This window comes from Drosophila navojoa, chromosome 5 (genome assembly GCF_054131105.1).
Source record: "Drosophila navojoa isolate 15081-1374.11 chromosome 5, UAZ_NAV_1.0, whole genome shotgun sequence".
Taxonomy (NCBI): domain Eukaryota; kingdom Metazoa; phylum Arthropoda; class Insecta; order Diptera; family Drosophilidae; genus Drosophila; species Drosophila navojoa.
In genome coordinates this window covers 3,013,956-3,036,725 of record NC_142893.1, presented here as the reverse complement: position 1 = coordinate 3,036,725, position 22,770 = coordinate 3,013,956, and the positions used below count along the sequence as shown (strand labels likewise).

The 22,770-nt window shown below is 37.3% G+C and overlaps 1 protein-coding gene and 1 long non-coding RNA gene across 3 annotated transcripts in view; one reads left to right on the top strand and one right to left on the bottom strand.

Annotated features, from left to right (window-relative positions):
* LOC108652671 (uncharacterized) overlaps positions 1-13,955 on the bottom strand; it is a 49,614-nt gene extending 35,659 nt beyond the window's left edge. Inside the window, exon 1 of the mRNA XM_089262414.1 lies at positions 13,228-13,955. The gene's annotated coding sequence lies outside the window, so the exon portion shown is untranslated. The remainder of the gene's footprint in view (positions 1-13,227) is intronic.
* The window catches only part of LOC108655100 (uncharacterized), a 134,317-nt gene that overhangs the window by 1,229 nt on the left and 110,318 nt on the right, over positions 1-22,770 (top strand). The window lies entirely within an intron of this gene.

Below are 22,770 nucleotides of genomic sequence, written 5' to 3'. Positions count from 1 at the left end.
GTTGTTATTGCCGTTTCGCATTGTTGCTTCGCTTAATTTACACTGTGCTACACGCTTGCTTTGTGCTTAACATGGCTGTAGATCAGCATTTTGTGCTTAAGTTTGTCGCCTCCGCACAAATTTGATTGACAAGAGCAACGGCAGCATGCTATCTCGCTCTTGCACCATTGTATAGCGCGGCTAGTAATTGCCGCACTTCAGACACTCTGAAGCGCGTACACACGCACCCATACACACACAGACGCATGCACACACTTCTAAGCGCGTCAAAATACACTAGACAACACAACAAGTAGAAAACACTTGAACTGCAGGCGTTGAGGCTGTTGTGTGACGAGTCAAGTGCACAAAGCGGACTAAATAAAGTGCTATAAAAACAGACACACACACACACGCACACACACATACATACACATTTGAAGAGGCAGGCAGGCAATCACTCACACACACATGCCAATTAACTATTGATACGCTTCTTCTTTTCACTAATCCATCAAGCATTTGTCTATATATTGATATTCTATGGCAGCAAAAATGAAAGTTGACTGGCTAGAAATAAATAACATGTAGAAGAAGATGAAGAAGAAGCAGCAAATTGGGAATAAACTCATAAATCGTGTTGAACAGATTTTCATGCTGGCGGCTGCTACCTGATCTTCAGGTGAAAAGAAGTTAATGCCAAAAAGCAAAGAAGAAAAAAAATTGGTGTTTTTTTCTGCAATATCATGCGAATGTCGCAGACGTTATTTGGCTAAAGTGAGAGCAAAATCTGAAGCGCAGTCTGGAGTCGAGTGTGTGCGTGCGTGTTAGTGTGTGTGCGTGGTGCTAATGAAGGCACCTGCTGACAACCTACTGACACTTTGACCGATTTTTCGCATACTAAATATAGTAATTTTGTCATTATGGTTTATTGTGCGCCTTTCGCTCTTCTGTCGACTCATTCAATTTCACACAGATACACAGATGAATATGACGGTATATGTATGTATACAGCTACACCTGTGCTAAAGAAGAAGAAGACGATGTGGAAGAGGCAAAAAGTGGTGCGTGCTCATTTGCTCGTTGCATTCTTCACACCTTTAATTAGTTTCGTTCTTGTTGTTAGTTTTCAATTTATGTGGAATGGAAAAAGATCGTGCGAAATATGCAAAAGTAACCCACGTTAATGACTACGTAAATGTACAGTGGAGCATGACTAAGACGGAGAATTGGGTGTGAACTGAATACTTTGGCGTATCAAATTGTAAATTCTAAATGGGGTTTGTAGAGGAATTAGGAAAAAGCAGAATGAAGACCAAGAAATGAGATCAAATTTGTTGAGTATATAATAAGAAATTTGAAGGGAAATTTATAGGCAAATAAGTTGAGGTATACAAAAGATCATATTAATGAATATTACTAATTAATTAATAATTCATAATTAATTTTTAACAAATTAATTACTTAATCCGGCAAGATTGGGTAAGCTCTAGATTTGGTAAGCTCTAGATTTGGTAATCTCAGGATTGTGTAATCTAGAATCAAGTTTTTTTCAACTCTGTATCTATTTTACTAATTGGAAATATTTATGTCTAGCTCAGTATGCTCTACACACTTTAAAAGTGATTTTTAATCTTAATTTAAAATCATTTTTGCAGTCTCATTAGCTTAAAAGTCATATGGCAATAAATATATGTATATAACTGTCTAGACTATACGCTACCTCATTAAAAAGCTTTCAGATTCAAATGCAGCTCATTCATCCCAACATTTTGATAGCTCAGATTATTAATTATTATATAAACATTTTTATTATATAATATATTATGCTGAAAGTATGCAAATATATAGAGCTATCTCAAAAATCTAGTTTAAAAATACTTTATAAATAGACAAGAATTCTGTTATCTATATTTGATCGACTCTCCAAGCGGTGCACAAAAAAAAAGTAGTTTAAATACATATTTGATAGAGAACTTTGTCTTGCTCTTGATGAAATTCTATCAATGGGTAACATTTTTTTTGATGACCCATTTAACGGTTGCGAGTTAACACTATGTTCTAATTCCGATTCCTATTGTCAAAGAATCTAACATGGAACTGGTTTCTTGAGATTTAGTTTGAATTTTTTTTATTTCAAATGATTTCCAGCTTTTATTTTCTGTTTATTTAGTTTTTGTTAGTGCTTTCGGAATTCGGTTCTGGTGCTAAGCATATGCGAATGGCTGTTGCTCTTTGGTATTGCGGTCAAAGTTATTAACTAAAGTGGCATTTGGTTAGCTCGACCAGAACTGTAAATAAGCCAATGAGCATGTGAATGAATGTGTGTGTGTGTATTGGGCGAATGATAGAATGAATGATTGCAGCCGCTTAAATTTTCAGCTTGAGCTGCATAACGCAATTGTGCGGGGTTTTGACCAAAAACTTGGCCCAATTTGTTGCTCATTAGGCGTAAAACTTAATGCACAACAATCATGACCAAATAGGCGAAACAGAAGCAGATGGAGATGATGATGATGAAGAAGAAGAAGTAGTAGTAATACACGCATATTACTCATGCGTATAATTGAGCCATCATTCGTGTGACCTTTGGTATTTAATGTTTTATGCTTCTTTATTTTGGTTTTGTTTTGTTTGGGGTTGGGCTCTCTGTCATAAATAGAGCATTAATTGGGGGCCATGTGCAATGGCGGCCAAAATACGGCGTATACTTAATTTTGTGCCGCAACAACAACAACAAAACATTTCACAAAAGTTGCACGCCCATAAATAAGTTACAAGATTTTTACATTTAGATGTTATACGAGTCTACTCTTTCTTTTTACGAGCCAAACTTTACAATGCGCTCTGCGTGTGTGTGTGTGTGTGCGTGTGGAGTGTGTGTTAATGGGGTATATAGGTTGCGAATGTTCGTTTGGAGGCAAAATAATTGGTGAAGATTAGATATTTAACAGCAAATAGAAATGAGCAAAGTCTTTAAGATTTTGTGTCACGCTTCGCATGAGAATTTATGCATATACATATCTACATTCGAATTAGAATTTATGTCCGCAAGCTTGGCAGTTAACAATGACGATGACCTTCTTTTAAGATCTGTTAAGATATTGTTAAATAGGTATGCAAATTGGATTATGGGATTACTCAAAATAGCCAACTCGACTGTTGAGACTTAGAGAGTTAGAGATGGAGGGACATAGTTTGATATGCATCAGACCCCGCTTAGACCTTTGGATATATATTTAAATAGTATTTTAAATCTATATAAAAATGTTTATCTTTGAACAATTTTCAAGAGTTTCCTCTAGGGATCGAGTCGAAATCAAAGTAAAAACAGTTGAAAAACCTCAGTTTGATTAACATAAACGTATGTTGAATATATGTATATCCATATATGTATATCCTAAGATTGAATTTATGTATGAATAAGACTAATAGTTTGACAAAAACTGTTCCTAAGCAGATATATTATGGGATAAAGTACAATTAGATAAGCAAAGATAGGTGGACATTGTGTTCCATGTAGAATTTGACTAGGGAAATATTGTATAACTTTCTAGAACTTCAATAGGCTCAGTTTCAGGCATTTTAGTTTGACATATATAGCTACATATATATTCCCAGCCTAGCATATATAGCTTAAAAGTTACAATAGAACTTGGAACTCGGCTTGGAATAACAGCTGTAGAATCTACATTATTAATTCCTTTGAATTTTATATAGACTAATATATGTCTATATAAATATATCATAACTTTCTATTATTATATATAGACTTAGATAACTATAAGCCCCTCCATTTCCATATCTATGCCTATATATAAATCTCTATCTATATCTTTATTATTATCGATATCTATAGATATTTACATCAATCTCAGTGCCTAACTCACTCGCAACAAAGCATCGCCTAGTCGCTTATACCCGCTCAATAGATTCAGATTTGCCTTTTTTTCTCTCTCTCTCTCTCTCGGTTTGGCTTTTGCTAATTTCAGAGCTCGCATAGAAAATGTGAGTGCGTTTGTTGTTCAAGACTTTTGCTGCTGCTGCATACTTTGCAGCGCACACTTTGCGGCTTTCAGGCCACGCCCCCTAGCCGACCGCCTGCATACGCTCCTCCATTTTAGCTGCAATAAATCATAATTTGCTACTTTTTCTAATGGATTATGGACAGCACTCGAGCATTTAGCTTGGCATATTGTTGCCGCCGGACATGCTACGAGGGAAGGAAAAGCGCACTCGAGCGCCGATTGAGCCATGAATTTCATGATGTGGCTGGCTAAGTGGATGAAGCAGAAGCAGCAGACGCTGATGAGAATGATGCGAACCATGATGATGATGCTAATGATGATGTACGCTGAGAGCATCTTTTTTTTTTTTGAATATGTTTTAAATGCATATTTTTTGTTGTTTTTTGCACTTTGCTTTTGTTTGTGGCAGCTACAAAATTAATCACATGGCATTTATGTTATCTCTGACTTGCAGTCGTTGGACAACGCGGCTTAATTAATGCTGTTAAAAAATTATTATTATTACAGCTTATTAAATGAGTATCTTATAGCTATACATATATAAATGTATGTATATATATGTATATATTTAGCAACAACTATGGCAATTACAATTACAATGATTAATTGTATTTAGCTGTTTGGAATTTCAATTTGTTTATTGTGCTGCTGAGCCCTTTGATGGATTGTGAAAGTGATTGCATAAAAATGTGATAAAGAAGCGTCACCAAAATTGTTAAAAAAAATTTGTTGTCATACATATATATTAAAATAATATATCAAAATAAAAGCAGTACCGAATTGAAGCTACCCTGCACTGTGGAAAACATTATCGTAATTGTGTATATATTTTTCAATAAAAATATAGGAAGTGCTTGGCTATAAGATACCCGGTAAAGTTTTTATAGCAGGAATTATTGTTATTAAAATATATATTTAATATAGAAAGTGACTAATTAGATGACATCTTGAACAGAATAGATCTTAGACCTTAGATCCTATTATATATGACACATTAAGGAAGCTGTCATGTCTCTTATACACCTGCTAGTACAGTTACATATAATTTCACAAAACCAATATACTCTTTTATATTTTATCAATGGGTATTTCTTACATATATCTATGTATATATATATAATTGAAATATGTAACGGCACAGTGTTATTATTCTTGTATAAATATATACATTTATTTTTTTTGATTCAATGAAATTCGCTTTTTATTATTTTCTTGTACACGTGCCATAAAATAATAATAAATATTGCTGCAGCCGTAGTACGATTGTTATAAATTAAAAATTAAAAATCAATTGTAGCGAATGAAAAAAAAAAAATTATGGCTGATATACAAGAGAAGCGGGGAAAAAATCGAAACAGAAAACAAACAACTCATGAGCTGCGTTTAAATCGGCTTAATAACATAATTTAGTGTGGAATAAACGTTGTTGTTGCTGTTGTGTTGTTGTTGTCAAGTATTGAAGGTCGTGTGTTGGGTTGATGTAGAGCAAAAGGTTACGGTAGCAGCAGCAGCGGTAGTAGCAGGAGTAGTAGTGTGTGTGTGTGTGAGTGTTTGGCATAAAAAATGTATGTGGCACATGTGTTTCCCCACTGGCTAAGCATAAATTCCCCAATGACCTATTACCCCATGTTTTTGTTGGTCGAACAACTACAACAACAACTACAACAACAACAACTATGACTGCCAAGTGGCAAATGTGTCAAGAGTTCAAAGTCATGCGCCCACAATAAAAAGTTCGAACGGAATCGGTTCACGGGGTTCGAATAAGGGTTAAGCCATCGTGTGTCTGACAGCATAATATTAACACAGATGCGCATGAATTATTTTGTGCTTATAAGGGAAATATAAATATATATATGTATGTGTATGTATTGTTATACTTGAGCATTAGCATTACGTCTAGAAAAATTAAATTAAAAATGCCAGCATGCAACGATAGAAGAAGAAGAAGCAGCTGAAGTAGTTCAAGCAAAATCAAATTAAAACAAAGCTGGCAAAAAAAAATATGTTTATTAATAAATGTGCAATGAACAAAGTAAAATATTTCACTCCCATGATTTCACAACTTCATTTTTTTTTGTCTTCTCTTGCTTCTCTTGCTGTTGTTGTTGTTGCTGTTGCTGTTGCTTCTGGCTTTGGCTTTGGCTTGGCTGGCAAACTATTTGAGCTTTGCGCGTCGACTAAAAAGTTCCCATGACATGTGGCACGTTGACTGCTAACTCTCGAGTGACTGTGTGTGTGTGTGTGTGTGTGTGTTTGTCATGTTTGCCAGCCAAGTTGGCCACAAGTCAACGTCAGCAACAGCAACAGCTATTGCTTTAGCTTTGGCTCTTTTTGGCGTCTTCTCAGCTTGGCGCCCGGGCACATCAAAAACTTAGATGCTTTCAAATTAACCTGTGTGTGTGTGTGTGTGCCCAAAAAGTGCGCAACCAAACGTACTTTCATTGCTGCCACTGACGTGCAACACGTCAACTTTTTGTGCTGCAACAGCAGCAGCTTCTTGCACCTTTTTTATTATGGCCAACTAGAATTTTGATGAAAACTATGCAAAAGCACGGCAATTTGATGCTCGCTCAAGCAGCGACAAAGAGAGTTGATTGGCTTGCTGTGTACGGAAGTTGGTAAGTTAAGATTTTTAGTATTTTTTAGTATTAGTATTTTTAGTATTCTTTTAGTATTTTTCTTTTTCAATGCATTTGTTTTTTGAATGCGTATTATGCAGTGTGCAATGCCCAACCGCAATGTGTTTATCTGTTCACATTTGCTGGCATTTTAATAAAATCAAGTTTTGTTTGCTTTTCGCGTATATTATCTGCTTTTCAATTGAACTCTTTTCAATATTTTTGGTATTTTTTCAGTATTTTTTGGTATTTTCAGTATTTTTTGGTATTTTTTCAGTATTTTCCTCTTTAATGCCTTTGTTTTTTGAATGCGTCAGCAATGCCCAACCGCAATGTGTTTATCTGTTCACATTTGCTTGCATATTAATAAAACCAAGTTTTGTTTGCTTTACGCGTATGTGATCTGCTTTTCAATTGAACTCTTTTCAGTATTTTTCGGTATTTTTCAGTATTTTTGGTATTTTTTTAGTATTTTCCTCTTTAATGCCTTTGTCTTTTGAATGCGTATTATGCAGTAAGCAATGCCCAACCGCAATGTGTTTATCCGTTCGCATTTGCTTGTATTTTAATAAAACCAAGTTTTGTTTGCTTTTCGCGTATGAGATCTGCTTTTCAATTGAGCTCTTTTTCAGTATTTTTTGGTATTTTTTCAGTATTTTTCTTTTTTAATGCATTTCTTTTTGAATGTGTATTATGCAGTCATCAATGCCCTACCGCAATGTGTTATCTGTGTTCACATTTGCTTCCATTTTAATAAAACCAAGTTTTGTTTACTTTTTGGTGAAATACATATGTAAATCTCTGAAATTTCATATGAATGCACTTGAAATAAGAAACATAGTTAAGATGCAATCTGAATCTTGATTGGAATGAACTTTTTCTACGAAAATTTTATATTTCATTTAATATATATCTGTATTTCTATAAATAAGTTTTTGAAAGTACAAATGAAATATTTATAGACTTCTCTTACATCTTAGCCTCTTCCAGGAATTATTAGCTCGCCTTTCGATTAACCTCCCACTAGCTGTTGGCATTTGAGCTCCAAGTCATTTGAGTAGACTTAGGCTGTTTGTTGCAGTTCTTCTGAGTTTCTTTAGAAATCAATCTGATTTGTATTTGTTTTCTTATGAACACAGATTTGTTGATATCTGTGCTTAGACAATGAGCCAAGACCCGAAGACATTGTGCATTGCATAAGCAGCTAGATAAACTGGCGCATAACAAAACTTATGGCAAATGTGCACGCCACGCTATTAAAAGCTGCTGCATTTTAATTAATCAAGTTAACAAACAGCAGCAGCAGCAGCAGAAGCAAGAGCAGCATCAAATGCAACAGCAACATCAAATGCAACAGCAGCAGCTGGCTGCCACGTTCATCTGTCAGCAACAATGCGCGCCACAAATTAATTACATGGCACTCAGCGAGCGGCGGGTGGTAAACCCAAAAAGCCAACATCCAAAACCATAAAATCCAACAACTACAGCAACAACAACAACAATATAAAGCCACCCACACACCCAGAAAACGAAAAAAGAAAGAATATATAATAATTCGGATTGTCAGTGCATCATCATTGTTCAATGCGAAAGCTGGAAGTTTTTTGTTTGCATATGCGAGGCGTGCGATTGCTAAATTAGATTTTGGCTAATTATGGCATTGGAAATGCAATATAAGATGCAGAAGATGACGAAGAAAACAGCTAAAGCGACAGCCAGAAACAGCCAGAAAAAGACAGCCAAAAACAGGCATAAGCTGGCGTAGCAAAACTTTGCCAAGCAAATAAACGAAATAAATAAAACAAATGCTCTAATGGGGAGTGCTCGACGTGCAGATACCCAGAACTTTGTGACAAACTGCTGTTGTTGCATCAGAAATGAGACTGCTTTAGATTAGGGTATGCACGACTTGGAGATGATTTGGAAAAGTGATAAAGCTTTCGCTTCTAATATGCTAAATTATAAACCTGGAATTTGCAAAGTATTGTAGAGAGAAAACTATCAAAGTCATACATAAAAACGCTATATTAAATAACGATATTTATCGATAAATAGGAATAAACTGAAATATTGGAAACAGCTATTAAAGTTATTTTGCGTGCTATATAGACAAATATAAGTTCCAAATTACAAGACGTTAACTTTAGTAGTTCTCGAGATTGATGCGTTTATATAGACAGACAGTGACATAGAGTGAGTAAATAATTTGTCTTTCATGGTTACATTTCAGACTCAGTTCAGCGTCCTAAAGGAGGCTATGCCTCATACATTTGCATAAATATATATACCCCATATCAATTAATGTTGGGTATAATAAGAAACAACAAACAGAACTTCAGCCCAAGACGTGGCAACGTGGCAAGTTAAAAGTTGCTGCAACTGGGAGCTGCAGAGACTTCTTCGGCTGCTGCAGAGCTTTTGGTTTGGGCGCCAGCTGCACTTAATAATAATTAAATAATTTTCGCCAATTATATACGCTGAGACGCTCTCTATACATGGACATATACAACTACCAGAGCTATCTAAGTGGGGCTCAATCTGTGCAGCTGTATGTGTGTGTATGTGCGTGTTCTCTCTCTCTGTGTGTGTGTGCTAATAAATAGAATTGCGTTTAATTAACAAAACGAAAATTGTTGCCTGCCGTTGAAGTTGTTGCAAAAACTTGCTCCATTTGCCTGCTGCCCAAGAGACAAAGACAAAGACGACGACGACGACGACGGCGACGACGATAGCAACTGCAACAGTAGCAACAGCATCTTCTTCTTGCTATTTAACTTGGCTCGGAATAATGGAAGTTGGCAAGACAAAGAGAAGACAAGATAGGAAAAAAAAAAAACAGCACAAAAAGCACAAGAAAATACTGCACAAAACGTTGATATTAAAAGTCTAGGCCTATATATCCATTCCAGTCTGTCATCTTTGATTAGCAGCCGCACGAATATTTGTGCCAAATGCAATCTATATTCATTTTGCTATCTCATTCTCATTTTCATTCTCTTCTCAATCATTTTCATTTTTGATTACAAATTATATGCACTGATATTTGAACAAGGCACAAGTGGCATATGATGCTTGGGCCTCTATCCTCTGTTGAGTACATATATGAGCTGTAGTTTGATGATAGGTTAAAGAGTTCTGTAGTTAGGACAGGCACATACAAATATCCAGAATCTCTTTAATATACAGTTGAATCCGGTTATAAAGACTTCGCTTATATCATCCGTACGAAAATTCTGGTCCGCAGACAAACTAATATGACCAAATTTATATGGCTATGGCGTCTTTGGGGTATAACGACGGCTACTTCTGTGTCTTTTTAACCGGATTCTACTTTCGTTAATGCAAACTTTCTGTCTTAATATGTTATACTGCCTGGAATGACCTTTGAAATATGTATAGTGAAATCGATAAATATCGATCGTTTGCTGCTCTGATGCTCATACTTTGATGGTTCTCACACTTGAATTGAGTCCAGCAAAAGCTGAGTAGTTTCTAAGGCTTGAGTCGTTTAATCTGTTATTATATTTTATATTTACTTTAAATAAGATTTGATGCTATATTTGATATTATAATTGAATATATTTTATTTTTATATTTTTTGTTAAATATGATTATCTTAGATAACAGCAATCACGATCGTGCTCATCCTAGCCAAACAATTGAACAATTATGCTCTTCACATGTTTAAGTCCAACTAGTTTGCTGCTCGTCGTTGCTATTATGACATAGTCCCGATTTAGCTCTCTATTTATAACAGGTTCACATGGAATTTTGAGCATCTAGACAGCATTTCATAATATTTTACGATATATATGTATTTGTATATGTGTATGAGCCATTGTATTAGCTGATTTGCGTATTAGATAGAAAGTCTTAAGAGTTTGCAGCAATTGTAGCTTTTGACCTATGCTAGACTGTGGCCAGGCTAGACTGGTTATTATGTCATGCAGGCGGCTAACAGCTGAGTCTCTTTGGTCAGCTGGCATTTTGGCTAAATGCAAGTGGGCAAGCCTAAGCCACGTTTTGGCCATAAGCTAGAGGTGGGCAAATAACAAAAAAAAAAAAAAAATACAAATGCTGTAAAGATACTCGTGCGAGTGCTCAAATTACAGATGAGCCCGCTATCTAGCGGTTGTGCGGAGTTCCAGTTGGAGCTGGAGTTGGAGTTGGAGTTGATTAATGTGCAGCAAATTGACTGACTGTCTGGCAATTATTAACTGCAGCAGCCATAACAAAAGGAAGTGGGTTGGAAAGTCGTATACAGAACGCATCTATAATATCACAGTGGCTGTGGCAGCAGCAGCAGCAGCAGTGGCAGTGGCAGTGGCAGTGGCAGTGGCAGTTGTGCTGTGGCAATTTCTTATTTGCTGAGCTGTGGCTAAACTATGAGCACGTCGTTGCCTTATTTATTTAACCGCAACAACAACCACAATAAGAACAACAGCAGCAACAGTAGCAACAGCAGCAACTGCAACTGCACAAATCTCGCTGGCAGGAGGCTAAATGTAAAATGCTATTTAGAAAGTAACTCAAACGTCAGTGGATATATATTTAGCCCAAGCATTCTCGCTGTCAGCTTAACTCTTGTTACCCAAGGCATAGTCGTAGAGATATATATATACATATAAATGTATATATATATCTGTGTAATGCAGCCCACAATAGAGACAGACGCATGGACAGCTAGACAGAGGATATGCCTTGTGTTAATGCTTGCATAAATATGGTTTGGCCTTTGTTTTCTTTTAGCCTTTTTATTAAATTCTTTTTGGCTAATATTATGGGAAAAGCCAAGCTGTGGGGCTTAAGTGTTTTTGGCTGGGATTTTTGGGCATTGGTTTTGGTCAAGTGTGCTCTGAGTCGGTTCATTAAAAATCACACAAAAGCTGTTTTAGGAAAAACTCTGCAACCTCTGGCCTCTCTTCCTCTCTCTCTCTTTAGCACTCTCTCTCTCTCTCTCTCTCTCTCTCTGTCTCACACGTTCTAGCTACTCTATAGTTCTTGACTTTGCTTAACTGTTTGGTTATGTTTGGCTTTGTAAACTTCTTGACCAAATGTAGCTGAGGCATTTTTAACTTGTTTTCCAGTTACACACATCCGTGTGTGTGTGCGTGTGCCTGCGTGTGGCTGTGTGTGTGGCTGTGTGTGTATGTGTCTGCGTGTTACTCGTTTCTGCTTGTTGGGCTGCTGCACTTGTTTTTATGCTCGTTCATGGCATTTAGTAAAAGGGTATATAAGCTTTTGTATTTGGCTGCCAGATTGATACTTGATTGAGGCATGAATCTATAAATAGATCTGATATGTATATGTGTGTTCGATATATGAGATATATTTGAGTATACTTTGCCAATATAATTTTGTTATTTTTGCTCAAGAATTTTGGGAACACTTGGAACATTTTTATAATCGATCATGTATATAGATCTTACATGTAAAAATGTGGATCGGCCCATTGTGGCGTAACAGGTTTCGAACAGGCTATTCGAAGTCTAATATGATAAAGATTGACCACAAATTTTTGCTTGAGCTATTTCACAGATTTTTTTAAAGCTAAACTAAATATTTAAAAAAATTTTAGGATTATTAAATTATTAATTATTTAAGTTATTAAATATTTCAAAAATTAATAAAAGTTAATTTATTAAGATTATTATAATTTTATATATTATTAATTCATTTATTAATATATTATTATTTTATTATTATTAATTCATTATATCTTTTATATATTTTTCATAATTTATGCATTATTATTAACAGTTTATTTATTGTTAAGTATCTATTTAATATTTACTATTTTTCATTTATTAATTTTATGTCTTATATTTCTTAATTATTTATTTCTCATTGTTATTATTTTATTTTTATGCACTGATCTTTAAATACAACTAAACTGAGGAGAGGAAGTTTAATAATTTTCCATAATAAGTACAACGAGCGATCATTTCGCAGTCAGTGCGACTCGCCTGCAACATTCTTACTTGTTTATGTGTTGCTGTTGCTGTTGTTGCGTTGCTCCTTTTCTTTAATTAAAGACAAGTTTTCATTTCATTCTTTTCACCTGTGTGCCTTTAACTATTTCAGCCACACTAAACTTACATTGTTGCCCAAAAAAAATACCGAGAGAGAGAACATAAAAAAAAATTGAATTATGTGTGTGTGTGTGCGTCTGTGTTGAATGCAGCTGGCAATTGGCAGCAACAGTTGCTGCTTGCCTGAAAATAAATATGCTATCAGCAGCAGCAGCAGCAGCGGCAGCAAAACAAATATCAAATATGCGCATAATAGGCAACAATACAAAAAGGATAACACACACACACATGCACACACACACCTATATATACACCTACACCCACACATAATTGAAGGCTTGTAAATATTTGTAGAGTAATCCGCTTTGTCGACACTCGTCGCAGTGGCAGTGGCTTGAACTGCATTTGCGCCGGACTTTGGTTACGGGCATTTGGTTACGGGATTTCGTCTGAGTTAGGAGCGAGCTCGGCTTCGCTTTTGGCTGTTGTTTAGTAGCTAGCAGCCTGTTTGGCTGTCGCTTTGGCTTGTTTAAAGCAAACCTAATCCTGGCTGAATGCGAGGCTTACCTGTTGATGCGACGTGAAGCAGTGGCACTGGCCCTGGCTGTGGCAGCCGTTGTTGCAGCCGCGTGTTGAAGCGGAAATGCATAAAACAAAATCAAAATGCGAGCAAATCCATAAACAATTTGGCCGAAAACAATTCGCGTTTGCTTTGAATTTAATTTTGATATGCAATTTTTATTTGGCTTTTTTTTTGTGTTTTCTATATTTTGATTTATTTTCAATTAACTGTAAATTTTTTTTGTTGGCTCGTTTTCAATTAGTGTTGAATTTATTTATATTAAAATTATTTAAAATTTTTTAAAAATTGTTTTCACGCACTTTTTGCCACTTGCTAGGGGCATCCTTGTTTATTTTATTTTTTTTTTTACGTATTGTTTTAGTTATGAAAATATTTCTAGTTGGCTTTGATTTATTTTCATGATTTATTTGTTTTTGATTGAATATCGAAGTTCCGTTACAGCGTACCAAACGCTTGCAGCGCACAAATCGTACTGACTGTCGTCGTCTTGGCGCTTCCAAAAGACTTTTAAGCATGCTGAAAGCAAGAAAGTCCAAGTCCAAGAAGTTCCGAGCCAACTAAGAAAGAAAAGTTGGAAGCTCCCACAGCCGAAAGAGACGCCAACAAACAAAACGTACGAAGACACGACCACATAAATGGTCAAGATGATCATCATTAGCGCCGATGATCATTTCTGGCCATCATAATGACGTTGATGATCGAGACGAAGCGACGACGCGACGCTGTGTAACCGGCAGACCAGCAAGAGCGTAACAAACAGAGCGAGAGAGAGCCAAACAAAGAGAGAGAGAGAGAGAGCGCGAGCGCGGGAGATTAGGTGCGTAAGAGCATGTAAGCCGGCTGCGCATGCGCATGGCTTGCTCGAAACGCTCTCTTAAGCTAAGAGCGGCGATTTCTTTGAGGTCTCAGCAGATGAGCTTGAATGAGGCAAAGGTTTTAGTTGAGGCGATGCAGTTTAAATACTCTTTAGGAGGTAGACGATGGAGATAATATGAGAAATATGTAAAAATATATGTTCAGACTATATTTAAAGTCGAGTAGTAATTGCTGCTCTAGAAGTAGCAGTTTATTTAGCATTTTTATAGCTAAATTTACATATGATTGATAAGTCAAGAAAGCAAAGCTTTTGATGTTTCTATAGAAACTGATTTAAATGTGGTACTTAAGTTCCTTATAGATTGAATAATTTATAAACTATTCTTATACTTAACTGTTCTCTTGAGCCAAAAGAATGGCATAATTGAATAAGCTTATAGAATATATGTAAATGGTTTGTTTTGCTAATTTTTGCTGTATAATATCTGCATAGAAATTAGATATGTGAATACATAATTAAAGCAAGGGCAATAGCTTCTGTATTATGAAGAGTATGGATAAGTATGTCTACAGTATAAGAAAGATATTAGATTAAGATTAGTCTAAAATTAAACTATCAGGAATATTAAGGCATATCAGAATAGATCTAGACAGCTGCCAAGTTCCACAAAGTTCTATGAACCTGCAAGTAAAAGTTTTGCTGCTAGCACTCTATACACACTCTAAGAACATCTGTCTCGATGTCACTCTACCTACCGGAATAGCTTCATTACAAATATAGCTAAATGTCTAAGCAGCATTCAAAAGAATTGCCCAATTGCAATTGTCAATGTTGACTAATGATGTTCGATGGCACAGAATAAAACTTTGCAGCTAATGAACTAAACTTGAGGTCTGCTTGAAAAGAGCAAAAGAACAACAAATTAATTAGCCGCACGTCTGTGCGTGTGTCTCTGTGTGTGTGTGTGTTGCAATGCAACGAACTTTGACACAAAGCTGAAGTGTACAAAAAAAAAGGAAAGAAAAAATATATGTGAGAAAAAAAAGCTAAAGCTTAAATATCAACTACATTGAGCAATTGACAATTGGCCAGTGGCCGGAGTGAGTGACCAATTGAGAAATGAAAGCAGAAGCTGAGCCTGCACATAATTGGGCCCGGGAGAAATCTAGAACCCGTCGCAGCAGCAGCAGCAGCAGCAGCAGCCAGAAGCAGGCAAGGCACTTTCTTTGCCATTTTCAATTGAATGCATAGTTACAGGAAGAAAACACTTGCCAATGCACAAGCAACAACAACAACGACAGCACACACGGACATTGTCGTCGAGCTGTTAGTTACATGTGTGTGCTTGAGTGTATCTTATAGATACATTTCATTTCATTTCATTGCATTGCATTGCATTGCAAATGCTGGGAGCTGCTGCTGGTGCTGCTGCTTGTTGTTCTGTATTTGTATTGCAAACGACAATCGAGCCCATGCTGCTGGCACGTACCGTGCCTGGCTGGCTGGCTGGCTGGCTAGCTGCCTGGCATGCAGATACAGATACCAAATGTATCTGTGAGATACATTTAGAAAATACTACATGGCTTTGCTAAATTACTGCCAACTTAAGCGCATCTGCGGTAAATTCAATTAAACAATTTAGCATTGCTGTTGATTTTGTTGTCTCTAGTCTCCTGTGCTATCCCTCTCTCTCTCTCTGCCTGCCACGCCCTTCCTCCCTCAGTGCAATTGATGAAAATAAGCAACATTTAGCAGATTGCTGCAAGCCTTAGCCACATTAGACAAGGGCTGTCTGTCATTCTCACTCTCTCTCTCTCTCTCTCTCCCTCTCTCTCTCTTTCTCTGTCTCGCTCCAGCGCTCAATCTCTCGCCCTCTTGTGCATTGGCATTTGCTAAACACGAAGTGTTATGCAAATATTTGCGTATAACATATACATACATAGATATTTTTTCTTTTAACTGCTGCATTTGCTTTCTTTGACTTTGTTTTGATTTGCTCTGCGCGTAGATTTGAAATCTGTGGATTGAAATTTTACACCTCATTTGGAAAAGTCGAGCATTGACAGTTCAACTGCATGGAAAGTGGGTAAGCAGTGTGTAAAGTTTATGTTAACAACATGCGAAGGCAGGCGTGTCTGAAAGTATGAAGTATGAAATTATGATCTAAATACATCTAGAGATAGACATAGAGATTTGAGGGAATGCGACTGGGAGATGGGGCATGACACTTGGAGATGTAGCTACACCTATTGCAAGCGCTGCTCAAATTCGCTTAGAGTCATCGATAACTACAGCTGTCTTGCAATCGATTAGTATCGATAAAAAACTTGTTATATTTCAGAATTTTATGAGATGTAGTCTGCAAAGTTTGAAATGGATTAATGTTGTTGTGATTATAAAGATCAGTATTAAATGCTAAGATTGACTTCAAGTATAAACATATAGGAACTTTAAGATTAATCGATATTCTAAGCATAATGGATAATTTCGATAGCTAAAAGGTTTAAAAGGGATTATCTATAGATATAAACTCTGTAAAAATCGCTGTCTCCTACCATCGTATACTCCATAGAGCTCTACTAGAGCACTTTAACTTCTTGTTTATGCTTTTGCCATTTCCACTCCGCTACTCCTAATTAAATAGTAGAATCCTTAAGGCGGATTAACTGAGCTTTGCATTAGCTGCAGCAGTTCTCTAGCTAATTATATATACATATCTCTCTCCCACTCAAATAAAAAACTCTTTTTCTACTTTGACTGAATTTGAAATTCTACTCGGGAGTTTATTTTTTAAGCCCTGCTCTATTCGCCATGCACCTGACTGCAAGTACCTGTTCACTAATTACATGCGATACCAAACGTGTTGCCTCCAAGTGTGGCAACGGCAACAGATTTAGATTGTATTTACATGCAACGTCCTTGTGACCCACAGCCAAAAAAAAAAATAAATAAATAAAAACCGAAAACAGACAAAAAAAAAAAAATACTTACGAAATGCATTGCAATTTGTAGCCACCCAAACACCAAATTTAATGAATTGACAATATTCTAAATTGAATACGAATAATGTATGCTCTATGGAATGACATTTGTTGAGGATATATGATAAAAATATATTTATATGTGATATATATTAAATTATTTAATATATTTTATAAAGCCTTATAAATAAATTTTTTAATTTTTTAAATTTTGTTTTGTTTTATTGTCTGTTAATTCTTTACTTAATATATATTCTATTATTTAATTTTTTAAGAAAAGTCTCTAATTTAATTCTTCAATTTCCACAATAACAAATTTCACAGTTAATCACATCCACTAACAAATCATTTCATGTAAAATCTGTTGACTCCAATTTTCATTAATCATATCAGTGCAGTTAAGCGAATCAAACTGCTTTGCATAGGGCAGCGGCAAAAAAGACTTTGCCATTTGGCAATAGTACTCAATTAATTTATCATTTATCAAGTGGTTATTGCCAAAACTACAACAGCAGCAGCAGCAACAGCAACTACAGCAGCAACAACTTGACTGCGGCAGCAACAACAACGAAAAAACAGTTGACAGTGGCTGATGGCAGGCGGGCAGGCGGCAGGCGGCGGGCGGCACAGGCAGCCATTCAAATGTCGCGTCGAGTGTCCACAACGGTCAGCGACGACAGCCAATGCCAGCAACTGTTGCTGGTGCCTTTTGCTGCGGCTGCTGCTGCTGCTGCTGCTGCTGCTGCTGCCTGGTGTCAATTTTGTTGCCAGTTATTCACGCGCTACTTTTGTCTGCCCGCTTGTTACATGGCAGAGGAGGTGGTGGTTTCTGTGGGCGTGGCAGGAGGCTGTATAGAGAGAGAACCATTACGCCCATATTTCTGGCGATTTGACAGCAATGTGTTGCTCGTTTTTGCCCATTACCTCGAGTGGGGCTTGCAAAATTTTGACATTTTCAATTGTCATTGGCTGCCGTTTGGCTGGTTGCGTTTTGGACTGTTGATTTTGTCAGTTAATTTTTCATTTTTGACATTTCCATTTGTCAATAATAACATGTTGACCTGACCAACATGCCAGCAGCAACAGCAGCAACACCAACAACAACAATAACTGGGATAATCGAATTTTTGGCCAAAAATCGCAGTTGCACATAATCGATGTGTGCGTCTCCTGCTGCCTTGGTTAATGCGTGCAACGCCCGGTCGCAGCACTCGGTGACATTTCAATTAGGCACCGTTGCAGGCACCGTTAGAGCTGAGACAATGCTGCTGCTGCTGTTGCTGCTGTAAGCTGAGCTGCGCTGCGCGCTCCATTATGCTACAATAGAGAACGGCAAAGTTCTAAGGAAACTCAGAATTGACATAAACAGCTTGGTCATCATTATCAGCGGCCAGCCATCACCCACATGCTAATGAGCAGCGCATATAGAAGAGATAGAGAGAGGGAGAGGGAGTAGAGGTAGAGGGCATGATGCGTGCACCCTAAAAGGCTTCGGTCTGGCCCGGCCTGCCTGACTTGTTTGACTCTCACATAAATTGAAAAGCGGCTTAAGCTAAATGCTGGTTAAACATGCACAGCTAACAACAACAACAACAACAACAACAACGGCAGCAATAACAAGCAGCAGCAGCAGCAGCAGCAAGTAGACAGCAAGCAGCCAGCAGCAATAAGATCAATGCCAGCAGTTTAATGCTGAATGGATTTCATTTGATGCAAGAATGAGCGTCGAAGTAGAAGATGAAATGCACTTGTATTGATGCTATACTTCAATCATAACAAGCTGTGTGCTGGTTGGCAGGAGACGGGGGGCGAATTGACGAGCTGTGAGACGAAACGAAAGAAATTGAGATGAGCTAGAGTGATACGGGACTGAGATAGAAATAGAGCAGGAGTGAAACAGCTAACAACAATCTCCACCTGCGGCGGATAGTGGAGCGGGCAACAGTTGCTGCTGCTATGGGTGTTGCTGTTGCTGTTTGCAGTTGTTGTTGGTGTGAATGTTGTTGCTGCTGTTGTTGTTATTGCTTCTGCTGTTGGTATTCGTATTGCTGTTGCTGTTTCTAATGTTGCTGTTGTGAATGTTGCTGCTGTTGGTGTGAATGTAGCTATTGCTGCTGCTGTTGTTGCTAGTTTTGCTGTTATTCATATTGCTGTTGCTGCTTCTAGTTTTGCTGCTGTTGCTGTTGTGAATGTTGCTGTTGCTGCTGTTGTGAATATTGCTATTGCTGCTGCTGTTGTTGTTGCTATTCATATTGCTGTTGCTGTTTCTAGTGTTGCTGCTGTTGTTGGTGTAAAAGTTGCTGCTGTTGGTGTGAATCTTGCTATTGCTGCTGCTGTTGTTGTTATTATTGCTGCTGTTGTTGTTGTTGCCATTGCTGCTGCTGTTGTTATTACTATTGCTGCCGTTCGTATTGCTGTTGTTGTTGCTATCAATACTGTTGTTTCTGCTGTTGCTGCTGCTGCTGTTGTTGTAATTGTTGCTGCTCTTGCTGTTACTATTTCTACTATTCATATTGATGTTGCTGTTTCTATTAATGCTGCTCTTGTTGTTGCTGTTGCTGATTATGTGCTTTTATTGCTGCCGGTGTTGTTGCTGTTATTATTGCTGCTGCTGCTACTGTTTTTACTGTTGCTGTTGCTTTAGATGATTATGTTGTTGCTGCTATGATTGCTGCTGCTGTTGCTATTTCCGTGCCTGTGGCTGCTGCTTATTGCCATTGCTGTTATAGTTGCTGCCACTGCCGCTGCTGTTGGTGTTGTTGCTGTTGCTGTTGCACTTGCGCCGCTGTTGTTACAGTAAACTACTGAGACAACGACCGCCACTTGTCATTGACAGTTGAAAAATGAAATGAAGCTGCGCCTGCGCAGCATCAAACCGTTCTAAGTGGCTGCCAATGCTGTTGTTGTTCTTGTTGTTGCCGCTGCTGCAGTTGCTGTTGCTGTTGCAGTTGCTGTTGTTGTCAGCACAAAGAAAGGCAGTTACAGTTAAATAAGCAAAAGTTTCCAACTGTCCCGCTTTGTGTGCCGCGCTGTGACTCGATTTCTTTCGGGATGCAAGCAGACAAGCAGCCAGACAACAGCAACTGCAACAGGCAAAGAGTCTGAGAAAGAGCGGGAAGGGGGGCGAGTAGTGTGAGAGAGCGAGATCCAGCATCATAATTCCCAATGCTCTTGGCCCCATGAGACGCACGCATTTTACCGTTTCGAGACGGCCTCTCATGCAACTGTGCGTGTTTGGGCCGGGCCTTAAATATGTTCTCACATTGCTGTTGTTCTTGCAAGCAACAAGTTGTTGTTGTTGTTGCTAGTGTTGTTGCCGCATGCTTAACCGCAATCTGTGAGTGCAGCAGAACAGAAAGAAATATGCTAACGTATCATAAGCACAAATGCGCAACAATTGCCAAGCTGTTGCTGCTGCTGTTGCTGTTGTTGTTGCACACTCTCGTGGAGAGATGGCTGAACGCAAAAGTGTGTCATGTGAAGGCAAGAACATTTGCCAGCTCATGCGGCATTTAACACTTCTGATTAAGCTGCGTTTTTTTTATTTCGTGTGTTTCTCCTACACTGGAGTGCACGATCTCTTGAGGGGAGTGAGGCTATGTATATAGGGTAGTGTGAGCATAATATTCGTATACTATAGCTGCTACCGGGAATCGTATTTTGTTATGAAAATAAATGAAGCCAAAATCAACAAAAATAAAATACTGAAAAAATACTGCAAAAATACTAAAAATACTAAAAAATACTGAAAATCAGATCATTTACGCGAAAAACAAACAAAACTTGGTTTTATTAAAATGCAAGCAAATGTGAACAGATAAATACATTGCGGTTGGGCGTTGCTGACTGCATAATACGCATTCAAAAAACAAAGGCATTAAAAAAGAAAATACTGAAAAAATACCACAAAAATACTGCAAAAATACCAAAAAATACTGAAAAAGAGTTCAATTGAAAAGCAGATCACATACGCGAAAAGCAAACAAAACTTGGTTTTTATTAATATGCAAGCAAATGTGAACAGATAAACACATTGCGGTTGGGCATTGCTGACAGCATAATACGCATTCAAGAAACAAATGCATTGAACAAGAAAAATACTGAAAAAATACTAAAAATAATATATATAATATTGAAAATAAAAATAGAATTTACTAGTTAGGTTAACACAGTTAAAAATTTATCCCACCCCTTCTCTCTATTTAACGCATCAAATATATAGTTCGAGCCGTCTATTCTACATACATATTTGTGATTGATTGTCTTTGACTCTGTTTGTGTATCTATTTTGATATCTCTTTTATATTTGCATGCCACTAGTTCCAATTCAAAGCATTTTTTGTGCCAGCAGAAAGATAACTCATTTCCATAATTATTTATAGCTAAAGCCAGTTAAGCCGAGTTTCTAACTAATCACGCTTAATTATATGGAATTAAAAAAGTATATATTTACACAGTAAATACAGGGTATTTATTTGCCTGACAGTTGGCCCAACTCCGCCTTCTCTTCTTCCTCTTGCTACTACTGAAAGCAAATATATTTCTAAATGCCTCGGGGCGATGCAATAATTTGATTTATCGCACAGCATTTGGGCTTTGTAAAACATTTTATGCATTTAGCGCTGAAAATTTATTGGCGACAACAACAAAAGCAACGGCAGCAGCAGGAGTAGCAACAGCAGGAGTAGCAGCAGCAGCAGCAGCAACATCTATGACAGACTGCAGCTATGCAATTGTCAGCGTTATGCCAATAATTGTATTGATCCACAATTGAATAAACAGCAGTAGCAGCAGCAACCACAACAACAACAACCATAATTCTTAACAACTATTGCTAGCCAAGTTATATGCGAAACATAATGGTCAATAACCTTCTGACCAATAAATCATATTTGTTTGGCGGCATTTCGGATTTAACTATAAATTAAATATACCAAAGAGTCAACGAGACAGATAATCATAGGCACAGCGCAGCGATAAACAATAACAACAACAACAGCAACAATACTGACAACAACAACAACAGCAAAATGAACAACGGTTAGCATCCATAAAAACCAACAACTAAAATAATCGCTCGTAAATGCCTAGTGACAATAAAATTGATGATAAACCAAATCAACAGAACAGACAAAATAGAACCAAATAGAAAAGCACGGCATTTGCCGCCTCCCCCCTCTCTGTCTCTCTCTTTCTCGCTCCCTTTACCCCCACGCACCCTTAATCACCTCCCGCTCAACTCGAAATCGAATCCAAGTCCAAAACGAATCGAAATAATGCAAAACGAATTTGCGTTTTGCCTCTTTTTTTCCTCGCCTCATCTTCATCTTCAGCTTGAATCTTTTCTTGCCTGGTTGGCTGTCGTCTTTTAGGCTGTAATTCTGCCTAATACCCTGTAATGAGCGGCTTAAGCATAGCATATTAAATATTTTTCAACAAAAGGCATATTTGAGTAAATTAAAACTGGCCAAGTAACAGAAAAAAAAAAACACTTTTCTGATGAATTTTTATTCTCTTATAGATCTTAAGCTGGTCAACTTTGTGTATGGTTTTTAATGGTAGGGTTTTAGAACAGTTAGAACAGTTCTTATGGATTATCGATTGGTTACATCAGATATAGATAGTCGATTCGGGTTAAGTCAGTTTCTGAGATATTGTCTATATGAGGCAAAGAGTGTTGCATAACAGTTGGTGTTGATAAAGTCTTTAAAGATTATTCATATTCTATC